Genomic DNA, 14,813 nt, shown 5'->3' on the forward strand with positions numbered 1-14,813 from the left:
CCCCTGTCCGATCTGCTCTCCATTCAGCTACCAAAGAAACAAAACACCGATTGCATGGTTCACCCCCTCAAGAACTTTCCATTGCTCCCTATTGCTTCTAGTTCAGAATGTGGATTCCTCAGTTTGTGCTTAAAGCCAGAAAAAAGTCTTTACTCACAATTTTCCAAATTTCCCCTGCGTCCTCTCCCACCTCCTTGACACTGGATACACTCCTTCCTCAGCTCAGGCCCAGCTCCAGGGCCGGCTTTTCCCAGCACTTAAAGCTTTAAAGCTTTCCCGCCTCAAATAACCAGAGAATTGTGTCTGGCCACTGCCCAAAGTCCCAGGTCAAGGCCAGGATCAAGGTCAAGGCCGGATCAACACTTGCTGGATTTAAAGCAAGCCCTCAAAGAGCTTATACAAGCAAGAGAACCGAGTGGGAGTGGGGAAGTGGTGGCCAGTGGTCCCCAGCATTTAGGGAGGCTGAGGCCGCCCCTTCTAACAGCAACGGCGACGCTGATTGGTTGTGGGAGACACAGCCCGTCACTCAGTGGGCGCTCACCAATGGCGGCAGGGCCTCTGATGTCCAGCTCAATGCCCCGTCCTGGCCACAAGTTACCTTTGCTCCAGCTCCATGACCCACCCTCAATCTGGCACCTCAGAAACCGGCCGTTCCGGCCCTTTCCCTTTCCACATGAAGAAACTGAGGCAGAAGGGAGAACAAGTGAGCTGTCCCTTCTCAGCTCATACCGACAGCTTCTCAACTACATGTTAATTAGGGTTTAGATCGCCCCCCAAGCCTATAAAACTGTCCCTAACTTTGGTTTCCTGGGAAAACCCACCCAGAATCCCACTTAGAAAAAGAGCCAGGGAGACGAGAGCTCTCCGACTCTCCAGACGAATCAGTCCAGGACACTTTCCACGGCAGATGGCCTCTCCGAACAGGAGCCCTCCTTCTGGCTGATGATCCTTGGGGTCCCTCCCGGGCCCACGAGCTGCGATCCCTGAGCCCAACCCCAAGGCTGGACGCCATCGCGTACTTTCTCTGGCCTGAAATATTCCCAAGAAGGAATCCATGAAACAACAGGAAGCTCTGGATGCTCCTAAGGAAACCCTCCCAACACATTCCCAGAAGCAGCGTGGGAGGGGACCCCGGAGGCCAGCCTGTATCAGGACGAGGTCCGAGGGAAAGACAGGGAGCTGGGGCACGGGCAAAGACAAGAATTATGATGACAACATTAATAATCACAGCACAGAGAGCTTTTTTGTGAATTTATAAAAATCCCGAGAGGTGGCTGCTTATTGTTATCCCCATTTTACAGATGAGGAAACGGAGGCGGACACAGGTTCGGGATCCCACAGCTAGGTGGCCAGATCTGAGTCCAGGCCCACAGGCCCTGGGCACCGGCACCGCACTCACCGGGCTGCCGGCTGCTTCAGGAACGAGCTCCCGGCCTGCGGGGTCCGGCTGCCAAGGTCGGGGTGACATCACCTTCCCCTCTTAGCTCTGTGCCAGCCAAGGCCAGGAAGGCGCCCCCGAGCACGGAGCTCCGCCCCGGACCCGCTGCCAGAGATTCCTTCTCCGCTGCCCTACATAACGAGAGCACGTGGCTTCTTTCACAGGCTCCGAGGCATGGAAGCAGCCGGGTCTGAGCGGAGCCCACCAGGCAGGGACTGGGAGCGGCAGCGGCCCCCCGGGGAGTCTCCTGCCCACGGCTGCCGCCCGGGGAAGGGCAGCAAGAGCCAGGCGACCACGGGAGCCCTCTCCGGACGTGCTGAAGGGCCCGGGCAGGGAGGGAGCTGCTGGCCAAGCCCTGAGACAGAGGAGTGAGGCACCTGCTCAAGGGGAAGCCTCTCCTAAAAAAACGAGGCTGGATCTCGTGGTTTCGGAGGCTCCTCTGAGAGCCGAATCTACGAGGCTGCGACCCTGAAGGTCACCAGGGCTGGCTGCCCACTAAGACCCTGCAAAGCTCCTAAAGGTCAAGGGTAAACTCGGCTCTGACTTCCCGGGTGACCCCGTCTCCAGGAGGTGCTTACTAACCATCTGCTGCTCTGAAGCCCAATACAGAACCAAGTATACAGTGGAGATTAATAATAGCAGGATGCTAACTTGTACTACTGACACACCCACCCATCTTTCAGGCCCTGGCCGGGCTGCAAGCCCCTCAGACGGCCCGGCCTCTGGTTCGGAACCCCCTCCCCCAGAGGCCTGCCCCGCCCAGCTGTGGGGCCTCTTGTTCCTAACCCCCCAACTTCGGCCGCAAAGGCCCTTCCTCTTCCTGGAGATGGGGGGGGGGGAGATGGGGACACTTAGCAAGGCCAAGGTATTTTCTTCTAAGTTTCTGCCGTGACTGACAGCCCTTCCCCCCCTTCATCCCCTTTCCTCAGAGAGGCAATGAGCGCCCCCACAAGGTCTGGCTCAGCATCAACAACCTGGCCACACCTTGGCCTCTGGGAACAACTACAGGGTCCCCTCGGCACCTCCCACCAGTCCCGTGTCTGACCCTCCCCCCCACCTCCTCCCCCTGCAAGGCCCTGCCGAGCCCTCTGCCCCAGCAGGCTCGACCCCTGGGACCTTGCCTGGTTCCGCCTCGTTGGCAGCCCCCTCCCCCCACACAAACCCCCACGCTTGGCTGTTTCATCAGGCTGGGAACTCCAGGAACAGGGAACTCCCTCCACTGATTGGGACACAGCCCTCTTCCCCTCCCCCCTGGGAACCCCTCCCCGAAGGTTCTTACCTTCCTTTCTATCCCCCTCTTCCCCACCCCCCCCAATACTCCGTGCTTCCTTTTCACTCTTATCTGGGAACAGTCTGCACCCAACGGAACAACCGCTCCTGGAGGCAGAGACGGCCTCTTCTTCCTGGGGGTCCCAGGGCCTCCGCTGCTCATCAGACTGTCACCAGGCACCTGCTGTGAGCCAGGGCTGGCCCAGAGCCCCAGGCTTCAAGGCTAGTCCATCCTCTCCTCCCTCACCACCCCCTCCCCCACTTAGTGCCTTGGCCCCCGAATCCAAACTGGGCTGGACCGTGACACTCTGGGCAAAGCAGTCCCATAGCGTAGCCTCAGTTTCCCTATCTGTAAAATGGAGCTCTTGCCACTAGGAGGTACCGTCCCATGGAGCTGTTTTGCAAAGGTCCCACACACGCAGGTGTAAAATGAGACTTTTTTAAGGATGTGAGGGACCAGGAGAACGGCACTTTGCTCTCACCGTGCTAAACGCCAACCACCAAATAAGCTTTTTCCCTTCATCCCCAGAGCCACGACCACGGTCCGTCCCTTCCCCCGTCCCTGATGTTCAGGCAGCAGCTGGCGCCAGAAGTTTGTCCAGGTTTGAGCCTGGGCGTCCTGGACCCAGCTGGCCTTGACCCCCCACCCACATCCACTTCCCTTCAACCTTGACACTTACAGAGTTTCTCGGTTCTAGGCTCCCCGGGGGGAGGGGGGCAGGGAGTGAAGAATTCCGATTGTCCCTCCCCCCCTCCCACCAGGAAAGAGACCTGGACCCTGGGCGGCAGTCTCCAACCAGCGGCCGGCCTGAGTCGACCATCTAAGCTCCAGGCACCTCGGAGGGCCACCGAGCTCCAGCTGAGGGGCCGAGCTCCAGGATCATCCACCACTGGCCTCCCCCTCCTCCCTTTGGCCTGACTCTGCTCCCCCCTGCAAGCAGCCGGTCTGAAATACGCCCCACTTTCTGACTGGACGGTTTCTTAAGTCAGCCAGGTTCTCCACTAGCCAATGCCCTCTCCCCCATCATAGAGGAAAGGAGACAGACTTTTTCCAGGAGAGCCCAAGGGGGGCCATCAAAGCCCATCCAGGCCACCGGCCACCGGCCTCCGTACTCCGTCCTCCCTCCCGGCCAATTCCAGGCCCAGCTCCTGGTCCTCCTCCACTACTCGGACAATTGCCGGTCCAGATCCCCATCCAGGCCACCAGCCCAGACTCGGGTTCCAGAGTGAATCCAACTCCAGATTCTACAGGAAGTTTAGGACCAACCTTAGGACCAAAGAAAAACAGATGGGAGCTGAGAAGGACCTCAGGCCCAAGAAAGAAACAGGAGGCCGGGAGGGCGGGACCCAAAGGGAGCTAAGGAAGCGGCAGGAAAAGCAGGGGGAGCACCAGGAGTCACAGAGACCCGACTCTGGGGGGAAGAGCAGCTTTCAAATCAGACGAAAAGCCGTGGCGGGCGAGAGGCGGCAAACCCTGAGAGAGCAGCACCCCGAAGGAGAGCCTCCAGGAAGGGGGCTCAGGATGGGATTTAGCACATAGGAAGTCCCTAGAGGCAGGAGGGGAGGGTCAGAAAGAAAAATGGAGAACTGAGAAGCCAAAACAGGGGAAAGGATGAGGGCACCGGAGAAAAGGGGGATCAATCAATGGGTATCTGTTGTTGTTCCATCACATCAGTTACGTCCTACTCTTCATGACTCCATTTGAGGTTTTTTGGCTGAAATACAAGGGTAACTTGCCATTTTCTTCTCCATTTTACAATTGAAAAACTGAGGCAAATAAGGTTAAAGGACTTACCCAAGGTCACGCAGCAAATAAGAGTAAGAGGCCAGATTTGAACTCAGGAAGATGAGTTTCCCTGGCTCTGGATGATGCCCTATTCATTGCACCAACAGCTGTCCAGTGACTATTTAATAAATGACAACTGGGCACCAGGGACCGCTGTCTGGCCTTCATTCTCGAGGAGGACGGTGACATTAATTAGGGAGACAGAGCCATGAGATGCCAGTGGCCTGGATGTAAGTGGGGGAGGGCTGGGCAAGGTCACCGCCCTCACTTCCCCCCACAGAGACCTCCAGGGCTAGGGGCCAGGGAGAGATCAGAAGGACTGGGAGCAAATCAGCCAGGGGCCCTTGCTCTCAGAAAGCACATATTCTACCAAGGAAAACAGCACAAATTCCACACAAGTTCTAGACTAGACGGATCGTTTCATAGAGAACACAGAACTTCAGAGAAGGAAAGACCTTGTACCAATGGAGGCTAGGGAAGTCCTCTCTGCAGCAGACTTACTGCGGGGCCCAGCGGCTACTTAATAGACACTTTTTGCTGAGAGCCTCAGGATTACCCTCAGCTCATTACACTCACTCCTTCACCCCGGCCCCATGACCAACCCGCTGCCAAATCTTGTGGCTACTTTCTCATCCATCACCTGTTTCAGGTCCTAATTCAGGCCCTCTTAAACGTCCCCGGTGGTCTTCAAGAATCACCTCAAGTTGGGGCAGCTGGATGGAGCACCAGCCCTGAAGTTAGGAGGACCTGAGTTCAAATCCAGCCTGAGACACTTAATACTTCCTAGCTGTGTGATCTTGGGCAGGTCACTTAATTACCTAAGGGGGGGGGGGGGAGAAAAGAAAGAATCCCAAGTCCCACCTTCTGCAAGGAAGCTTTTTCCAGTCCTTCTTCCTAGAGGCTTCCCATCTCACATTCCCTTCTGTTTCCTCAGTAGAAATCTTGTATGTCCCTAGCCCTTTATGGCTGTCTCTATCAGCAGCTCAGCTCCTTGAAGGCAAGACTCAGGGATTTTCTGCTTTTCTTGACTGACTGAAAAAGCAAACATGCCATGTAGAGGTCAGGACCTTTCCTCACTGAGAATACGATAATGTGAAAGGGCTGGGAAAGGGGAGGGAACATAGCAGGGGGAGGTTCCAAGCTGAAACAGAAAATCAGCCCCACGGATTCATGAATTGAGAGGAACTTAAGGCTTCCCAGTCCCGCCACAAACAATCTCCTTAAAAATAAAAATCATCTTTTTCAAGCCAAAGGGACAAGTGTGGAAATCCGTATAGAAGAATTGCACGTATTTAACATATTACTCGTTGTCTGAGGGAGAGGGTGGCGGGAAGGGATGGAGAAAAACTTGGAACACGCGTTTTGCAAGGGTGAATGCTGAAAACGATGCATGTTTTAAAAATAAAAAAAATTTTAATTAAAAAAATTAAAAATAAAAATAAAAATCATCTCTAAAATCCTTCTAATCTCAGATTCTAGAAGGGGCAGGGAAGGAAGTAAATGGGGAAGAAAACAGAATATAAGGGACAAGAACAAATGCTAAATAGCCAACGCCCAGATAGCATGTGACAATTGGCTGAGTGCTCCACAAATCTTATCAACATTTGATCCTCACAACAACCCTGAAAGCAAAAGCTGTTGTTAGCCCCATTTTATAGATGAGGAAACTGAGGTTAATGAAGTTGCCTTGGGTCACAAAATTAACCTTCTGAGACTAAATCTGAACTAGGCTCTTCTTGACATCAGGCCCAGCACTCTACCTACTAGGCAACCCAGCTGTCTCTGTGTCAAAGCCAAGAAACTTTTGCATTTATTTACCTAGTCCATCAATAATTACAAATTTTGCTTAGTGGATAACTTGTCTTCATATCCACATCAATATTTTTAAATATTTTATTAATAATTCCTGGAATTGGACTGGCTTGGGATTTTACTGGCCTGGAGAACTCCCAAGGAGGAAACTCCCTCTAGATATTCAGCTGCTGGTCTCGGGGTTGCCAGGAGCAGTGAGACTGGCCCAGAGTCACACAGCACCACAGCTGCTGATAAAGACAGCCCGCAAAGAGCTAGGAACATACAAGATTTCTACTGAGGAAACAGAAAGGAATGTGAGATGGGAAGCCCTGGGAAGAAGGACTAGAAAAAGCTTCCTTGTACAAGGGGGGGGGAGCCTGAGGAGATTCTTGGAATGGAAACTTAAGAGAGGGTGAATTAAGACCTGAAATAGGTGATTGATGAGAAAGTAGCCTCAAAATCTGGCATCGGATTATATGGGGGGGTGCAGGAGTAAGAGTAATGAGCAGAAGGTAACACTGAGATTCTCATAAAAGGTAGGGGAAGGGGAGGGGGGCAAGTATCTGTTAATTATGTGAGGCTGTCCCTCAATTAAAATAATTACTGCAGTCCTTATTAGAGCCTTCTAAGGTTGCAAAGCATGTCATAGGTATCATCTCACTTGATACACATGTATGTGTATCTATGAAGGAGGGACAATGAGTCTTACCCCCATTTTACAGACAGGGAAACTGAGACAAGAGCACTGAAAAATATTCACCAAATATCAAACTTAGAGGTCTCCTGACTCTAAAACATGTAGCTCTGTATCTCTCCAGTGCCCCCTCTGCCCTCCCCTAGAAAATAAGGAGTTGGGGCCACCCACAGCCAGACTTCCTCAAAGGGCCAAGTGCAGAGGAGATGGCACCAGAATGCTATTGGGGCAAGTGAATTTTTCACAATTGGAGCCCACTGAAAGTCACTTTCCCCAAGAGATAAGAAGCTTCTCCAGATCCAGCACACAAAATGCCTGCTAACTGAGGAGTAGGGGGAATTTCTTCTGAAGTGTCAACCCTGAGGAAGCCCAATACTAGCTCCCGACCTACTCAGAGAGTGAATTCTGCTTTTCCTACCTTCCCTCAGCTTACTAGGAAAGCAATCATGTGCTTAGACACAGACATAGACACAGACACAGATACAGACATAGATATAGACATAGATATAGATATAGACACAGATACAGACATAGATATAGACACAGACACAAAGACACAGATACACACTCTTGGACAAGGGAAGGGCACAAATTATTTTATAAGACGATGATATCCTGATGACTCTGGGATACAATTTGCAAAAAGAATCATTTCCCAGACCAAACCATCAGTCCATCCACCTTGCCCACGTGAGCCCCAAGATTTACAGGGACCACAGGCTCTCTCTCCAGGGTCACCAGAGCCTTCAGCTGTGGGCAGCTGCTACTCCCTGCAGGTTCTTTACTTTGTCTAATCTGATCCAACTGAACAAGCACTGATTAAATCCCTAAGCCCCTACTATGTGTTAGACATGAAGGATGCAAACAGGGACAATCACAGGCCTGCAATCCAGGGAGTCCAAAAGCCCAGAGCTCCTTGTTTCCCATAATGCTGTTCATGACTCCATCTGGGGTTTTCTTAACAAAGATACTAAAGTAGTTTGCCATTTCCTTCTCTCCCTCATTTTACAGATGAAGAAACTGAGGTAAATAGAATCAAGTGACTCGTTATTGTTAGAAAACCTTTTTAAAGATATTTTGTCTAAGAGGCAATACCATGGGGGACTGCCGAGGTTCCTAACTTTTTGGGTTGAGGTCATAACCCTTCTGGGAGTCAGCATGTCAAGCCTATGTGCCCCCTTCTCAGAATCCCATTTTTAAATGCACAAAATAAAATGCATGGAATGACCAAGGAAACTCATATTGAAATATGCCAACATGTCTTTACAAGCTCACGAACCCTTGGTAAAGAACTGTGTGATAGAAGTTGGCCTGATGTGCGTTAAGAGTCCTACTTATCACATGACCCTGGCCAAGTCCTTCCACCTCTCAGTGACCCCAAAGCTCAAGGATCACCAATCTGGGTCACCCATGCAAGTCCAGGGCCAGACTCTCCCCAAAATGGCCCTTTCCTCCTTTAACCTACCAGCAAACAATTATTAAGCGCCTCCGATTTAGCCAAAGCCATGCTGGACGCCGGCAATACAAACACAAAGAAAAAACAATCCTCATCTGGAAGGAGCCCTGATGACTCTGACCTATGGGAGGCAGTGGAGGACAGTGAGAAAATAATGGATTTGAAGCCAAGGCCCTGGTCTGAACTCTGGCTCAGCTTATGCCCCATGAGATTCTGGGCCAGTTACTAGATCCCTGAAGCCTCGGTTTTCTCATCTGTAAAATGAGATCCCTTCCGGCTTTAAATCTATGACAACAAGAATAATTGCGAAGTCATACAGAAGTCTGAGGCTTACAAGAGCCAGACATAAATCATGTCACTCCATCCTCCCAATAGCCTTGTGGCTCAGTCCTGTCCGACCCTTCGTGACCACATTTGGGATTTCCCTGGCAAAAATACCGGAGTGGTTGACCGTTTCACTCTCCAGTGTGTCCCCATTTTACAGATGAGGAAACTGAGACAGGTTAAGTAAATTGCCCAGGGTTACACCCAGCTAGCAAGCAGCCTTGGGAGGGTAGTAGGCAAGGTGTGGACAGGAACTGTGACACATGAGGAGGGCTATGAGTGATATTCACATGAGATAGTGAGGAAGAAATAACATTCACTTGAACACTGCTATCTGGAAATAGAAAGCAAGTAGCACAGTAGAGATTTCTGGGCCTGGAGTGAAAAGACCCAAGTTCCAAAACAGCTCAGATATTTACTAACTGCATATATAACCATATAGTCATATAGAACCTGTCTGCCTCGGTTTCCTCATCTGTAAAATAGGGAAAATAATAATAATAGGATGATAAAAATAGCAATAATAATAATAATAGATAGGTGCTATTACTGGGTATGTTGTAAGGCTCAAATGGAGATAATATTTGTAAAGGCCTTTGCACAGCCTCTGGCACTTACTATAAATGCAAGCTACGATTTTTACTAAGCCAAACATGTATGCTACAATTTTAAAACAGCTCAATCAATCAATATTCATGAAGCACCCCCTAAGTGCCAAGTACTGTGCGAAATGTGGGGACGCAAAAAGAGGCAAGACAGGCCCTGCACTCGAAGAGCTGGAGGAGCTCTGAAGGGAGGAGACGATATGCAGATAAACATATAGCAAGCAAGCTCTAAATAAGAGAAATAGGAAATAAGTCACAGAGGAAAGGTTTCCTGTGGGACTTGAAGGAAGGCGGAGGAATTGAAGAGGAAAAAAATGGCTGGAGTTAAGATGGAGAGGCTTGTTTGTCAGGGTCACTAGAATCATTAGATAGAAAGAAGGCTGAGAAGGTAGGAGGGGGCTGGATTATCAAAGGCTTTTGGAAGGGGGCATCGGATTGGAGGTAATAGGGAGCCCCCGGAGTTTAAGGAGGAAAAGTGTTACGTGGTCAGATCTGCACTTTAAGAAAATCAGTTTGCAAGTAGATGCCCATCCGTTGGGAAATGACTAAGTTATGGTTATGTATAAGTTATATAAATGTTAAGGAATATTATTGTTCCATAAGAAAAAATCGGCAGGAGGATCACAGAGAGGCCTGGAGAGACTTGCAGGAACTGATGCTGAGGGGAGTGAGTGGAACCAGGAGACGTTGTCCATGGCAAGAGCAAGATTATACAAGGATCAATTCCGATGTGTCTCTTTTCAAAAGCGAGGTGACTCAGGCCAGTTCCAATGATATGTGATGGAAAGAGTCATCTGCCCCAGAGAGACAACTATGGGGACTAAGTGGATCCCAACATAGGATTTTCACCTTTTTCGTTGTTTGTTTGTTTTTTTCCTTTTTTATTTTCTTTTCTTTGACCTGATTTTTCATGTGCAGCATAAAAATTGTGGAAATATGTACAGAAGAATTGCATGTGTTTAACATATATTGGATTACTTGCCATCTAGGAAAGGTAGTGGGGGGAAGGGAGGAGAAAATAATTTGGAACACAAGGTCTTGCAAAAGTGAATGTTGAAAACATATGCATGTGTTTTGAAAATAAAAAAGCTCTTTAAAAATTTCAAAAGAAATCAAAAGTTAATGAGTTTGGTGGCTGAATGGAGGACAGACTTCAGTCTGAATCACCTTCAGTAGAGGTGATTTGAGGCAGCTAGTCCCAATAGTCCAGGCACGGGACGATGGGAGTTTAGTCTGCACCAGAGTGACAGAGGAGAGAAAGGGGCACAGGGCAAAGGTGAAATCAACAGGCCTTGGCAACAGGTTACCTGTGGGGAAGGAGTAGGAAAGTGTGGGAAGGTAGAAGGGGAAGTTAGGGAGAAAGCTCCCTACTAGACACCCAGTTTAAGATGTCTGAAAAACAATAAATTTGAAGTCAACGCAGAGACTGGAGCAGGCCGGGGAGATCTGAGAATCGCCATCACAGGTGGTCATTAAATCCATGGGAGCTGAGGGGATCACCGAGGGAAATGGTATAGAGTAACGCTTCTTAAACTGCGGGTCTCGACCCCAAATGGGGTCGGGTAACTCAACGTGGGAACCTCAAAAACTTTGGCAACTGTAAAAAGTATCAACTGTTCTACCAGGACTGAATTCTTTAGGCAAATATAAACACGTGCATTTAGTATTTAATGTACAAAATTGCTTTTCTCTTTAATAAATGGTAGAATTAAATATATGCCAAAGAATTGCTTTAAAATAAATTTCTTTGTGATTTATTATCAGTAAGCTTTAATACCTATTGTAGGTACCTATATATCTGGGGTCACTTAAAAATTTCTCATGCAAAAAGGGGTCAAGAGTGGAAAAAGTTGAAGGACTCAGACCAGTGTAAGCTCCCTGAAGGCAGGGCCTTGTTGGTTGTGAATTTTAAAATACGACAGTTCTTAGGTCAAATTCAATTTTTCATGATCCCATTTGAGTTTTTCTCAGCAAAAAAGGCTGGAGTGCTTTCCCACATTCTTCTCCAGCTCATTTTGCAGATCAGGAAACTGAGGTAAACAGGGTGAGTGACTAGCTCAGGGTCACACAGCTCTAATGTATCAGATGATTATTCTAGAATTCAAGAAGATGGCCTCCAGGCCCCAAACCTGTGACACCTATTTACTGCATCTGACAATTAGCATGTTCCTTAAAAAGGGATGACTTTGAAATCCTTCCTCACCGGGGCCCAAATCGAAAGCACAGAAGCAAAAACAGAGGTGGAGAGGGGCTGGGATTCTAAGGTTCTTCCATAGGGAGGTCCTGCCTTTTCAAAGCAAGAGATGGGCCCAGAAACATGGCAGCCAGGTAGGAAAAGATAATGGAGATGTTGAAGGAGAGGTGGGAAGGAAAGAAGGGAATGAAGCTGAAAGCCCCACGTCCTGCAAGTCACAGGATCCAGGTTCAAGTTTAAGTGCAACTCCATGCCCTTGCCTCCTCATCTGCCTCCAGGAAGACAACAGGGATTTCTTAAGCACTTACTATGTGCCAGGCACTGTGCTAAGCACTAGAGATGGATCCTATGAAGAAAGGAGGAAAACGACTATGTACATCCAAGAAATAAAATGAGGACAATGGGAGGCAAGCTTTGGTGAAAAGCTGGCAGGGAGGGGGCAACCAGGAAAGGCCTCTGGAAGAAGGGAATCTGGAAGGAAGGATTGGCCTGGGTGATCTCCAAGGTTCGTTGCTGTTCTGAAATCTTAGTTTCCTGCCCTGCAAGAGGCCTTGTGCCATGTAAACGCGAGGGTCCCCTTTCTAGCTCTAATTCTATGGTCCTCTAAAAGCACCTGGCCTCAGTTTCCCCTCTGTAAAGCGAGGAGGCAGTGGCCCGGATGACCTCTAAGTTCCCTGCTAGCTGTAAGTTCTGTGACCGGCCCCAGCTCTGAGTGCTTTGATTTATGGCAAAGGGCTCTGGGAGTGCCGATAAAAACACGCTCGGGCTGCCTTTCCCGGCGGCATCCCCGGCCCGGCGGCACCACACCGCACCACGCCACCACGCCACGCCACAGCAGGCAAAGGGAGGCAGGCAGTGTCAGAGCTGGAAGGTTGCCACCTGCTGAATCACCAACATCTCTGGGCTTTCCTTGGCTCGCTCCCATCCAAGGACTGACCAGACAGCAGGGACCCATCCCCTCCCCCGGCCCCACCAGCCTGGGAAATCTAATAACCTGGCCGCCTGATCGGGCCCTCAGTTACCAGTTTGCAAACAGAAAAACTGGAGAGGGAGGAGGAGGAAAAGGGAAGGAAAATCTGGTCCTGCCAAGCTCCCAGTCCTCCCTTCTCCCTCCGGGAGCTTCTTCCCCACTGGCAGGCCAGCCTGGGGCTGGGCAGGAAGCGTTCCAGGAGGGCCCACACCTCGCCAAGCACGGGCCCCTTCCACCCCAAGCAACGAACCGAGGGAACCGAGCCCACGCTGGCCGAGAGCAGGCCAAGGGAGGCCGCCCAGCTTCCCGTGGCACAAGCCGGGGGCAGGCCTCAAGCTGGCGGGCTGCAGCCTCCCATGCGCCCGTCCTGCCAGGGCTCCAGCCCTTCCGGGGCTCCCTCCAGGCCAGGGGCCGGCCCTCCTGCCAGCTCCTGCCAACATCTGGCCCCCACTTGGCTACCTCTCCTGGCTTCCCCTGCTCCTGCCCAGCCCTCGGCAGGCTTTGGCAGCTGGCAGAAGGCTGCGACAAGGAAAGGGTTAAGCAGCGTCAGACCGAAGAGGGTGGGGAAGCCTATCAGCTCCCGGCCCCTGGCACCGAGTACCCCCAAACCCACCTCACCAACGCCAGCCTCTAGTCGGGGCTGCAGGAGGCGGGGAGGTCGAAGGGGCGGGCTGGCCCCGGGCACTGCCCTTGCCAAGACGCCCTGCCCCACAGAGTGGGTCCTCCCCCCGGCGGGCGGCAGGGGGCCGAGATGCAATCAAGGACCTGGGGGTGGCTCCTGCGGCCAGGCCCGGCTGAGGGACTCCCACAGCCGGGAGGACGGGAGCCAAAGCCCCGGGATCCTCCCTGTCCGGCTAGGCCTTCTCTCGGATGGCCACCCACCCCTCCCCGAAGCGTGCAGCCCCACGGGCCAGGATCCGCCTCCGGGCCGGGGGTGTGTGTGGGGAAGGGAGACTCGGAGCACAGCTTCCTCCCTCCTCCGCTCCCTCCCCACCTGTTATGGCGAGGGGGGAGGGGCAGTGGGACACCCCCCTCCCCGGACCAGGCTGCCCCGGGATCGACTGAGTGGAAATGTGCTCCAGGGGGCGTCAAACGGGCCAGGGGCTGGCGCCTCTCCACACCCGGAGTCGAGAAGCTCGGGGTCCGTCTTTCGGGGTCACGGAGCTCGGAGCAACTGAGAGACACGCCAGGGTACGGGCAAAACCTTCGAGCTGGAGCTCCTTAAAAACCGCCCGCCCCCTTCCCCCCTCCCAGCCACACTCCACACTTCTGCCCCCCCCCCCGCCCCCACCCCCGCCAGGCAGAGCTGTCTCACGCTCGCCCAGCTCTTACGGCACGCATCACCTCCTCAAAGGTGTCCACTAGCAAGTCTCCCTCAGCCTTCTCCCCGCCCTCGACACCCTCCGGGGACCGGACTCGGCGAGCGAGACGCCGGGCGGCCAACCCCACCCCCATGCCCCAGTTTGGGGATCCCAGCCCCCCTCCCCCGCCAGTCTCCGAGCGTAATGGGCGGCGAGGGAGGCGTGCGGCCGAGCCCGGGGGCCCCCTGCCCCTTCGCGGGCCGGGGCAGAACGGCTGCTTCCCCGTCCCCAGCTGTCTGGCCGGAGCTGCTACAGTGTATCCTCCCGCACCCCCCCCCCGCCCTCCCGTTACAAAGTAGCGAGTTCTTTCCCAGAAGCCCGGGACTCACCGAAGTGGGGCCGGCCGCTGGCTCCCGCTGCCTTCCGCTCGCAGTCTCGGGCTCAGCCGGGGACCTGGAGCCGGTAAGCCCGCAGCGCTCCGCGTCCGGCTCGGCTCCGACCTCCCGGACCTCCTCGGCGTCCTCCAGCTCCCGGCTTCTTCCACCTCCTCCTCCTCCTCCTCCTCCTCCTCTTCCTCCTCCTCCTCCTCCTCCTCCAGCTCCTACCCTTCTTGCTCGCGGGGGGGGAAAACCTTCCAGTCCCTGCCTCCCCTTCTCCTTCTCCTCCTCCCCCACCGCCTCCTTCCCCCACCGCCTCCCTCCCCCTCCTCCGGCTGCTGCCTCGGTAGTGCGAAAGCTTCCGACTTGCAGCCCAAGCCTTGCCAGAGCTGAGCATGCCCAGTGCCGCCGCCCCGCCAGAGCCCAGCCGAGGCTCAGGCTCACCGGGCGGATCGGGGCTCTCCAGGTTTTCGCTACGGCCAGAGGGAGGGTGGAGGAAGCCTGCTGGGGGCGGGAGGGGGAAAAGCGGCCCGGCTTCCACCCGGAGGTCCCAGCCGGCGGCGTCACCGGCTGCGGGGGCTGCTCTGGAAGTGCCAGAAGGGGTG

At 52.9% G+C, this 14,813-nt stretch overlaps 1 protein-coding gene across 1 annotated transcript in view; it reads right to left on the reverse strand.

The window, feature by feature from the left end:
- SGMS1 (sphingomyelin synthase 1) overlaps nucleotides 1-14,561 on the reverse strand; it is a 176,985-nt gene extending 162,424 nt beyond the window's left edge. Inside the window, exon 1 of the mRNA XM_074297073.1 lies at nucleotides 14,221-14,561. The gene's annotated coding sequence lies outside the window, so the exon portion shown is untranslated. The remainder of the gene's footprint in view (nucleotides 1-14,220) is intronic.
- Between the last annotated feature and the right edge of the window lie 252 nt (nucleotides 14,562-14,813).

Source organism: Sminthopsis crassicaudata, chromosome 2 (genome assembly GCF_048593235.1).
Source record: "Sminthopsis crassicaudata isolate SCR6 chromosome 2, ASM4859323v1, whole genome shotgun sequence".
NCBI lineage: Eukaryota > Metazoa > Chordata > Mammalia > Dasyuromorphia > Dasyuridae > Sminthopsis > Sminthopsis crassicaudata.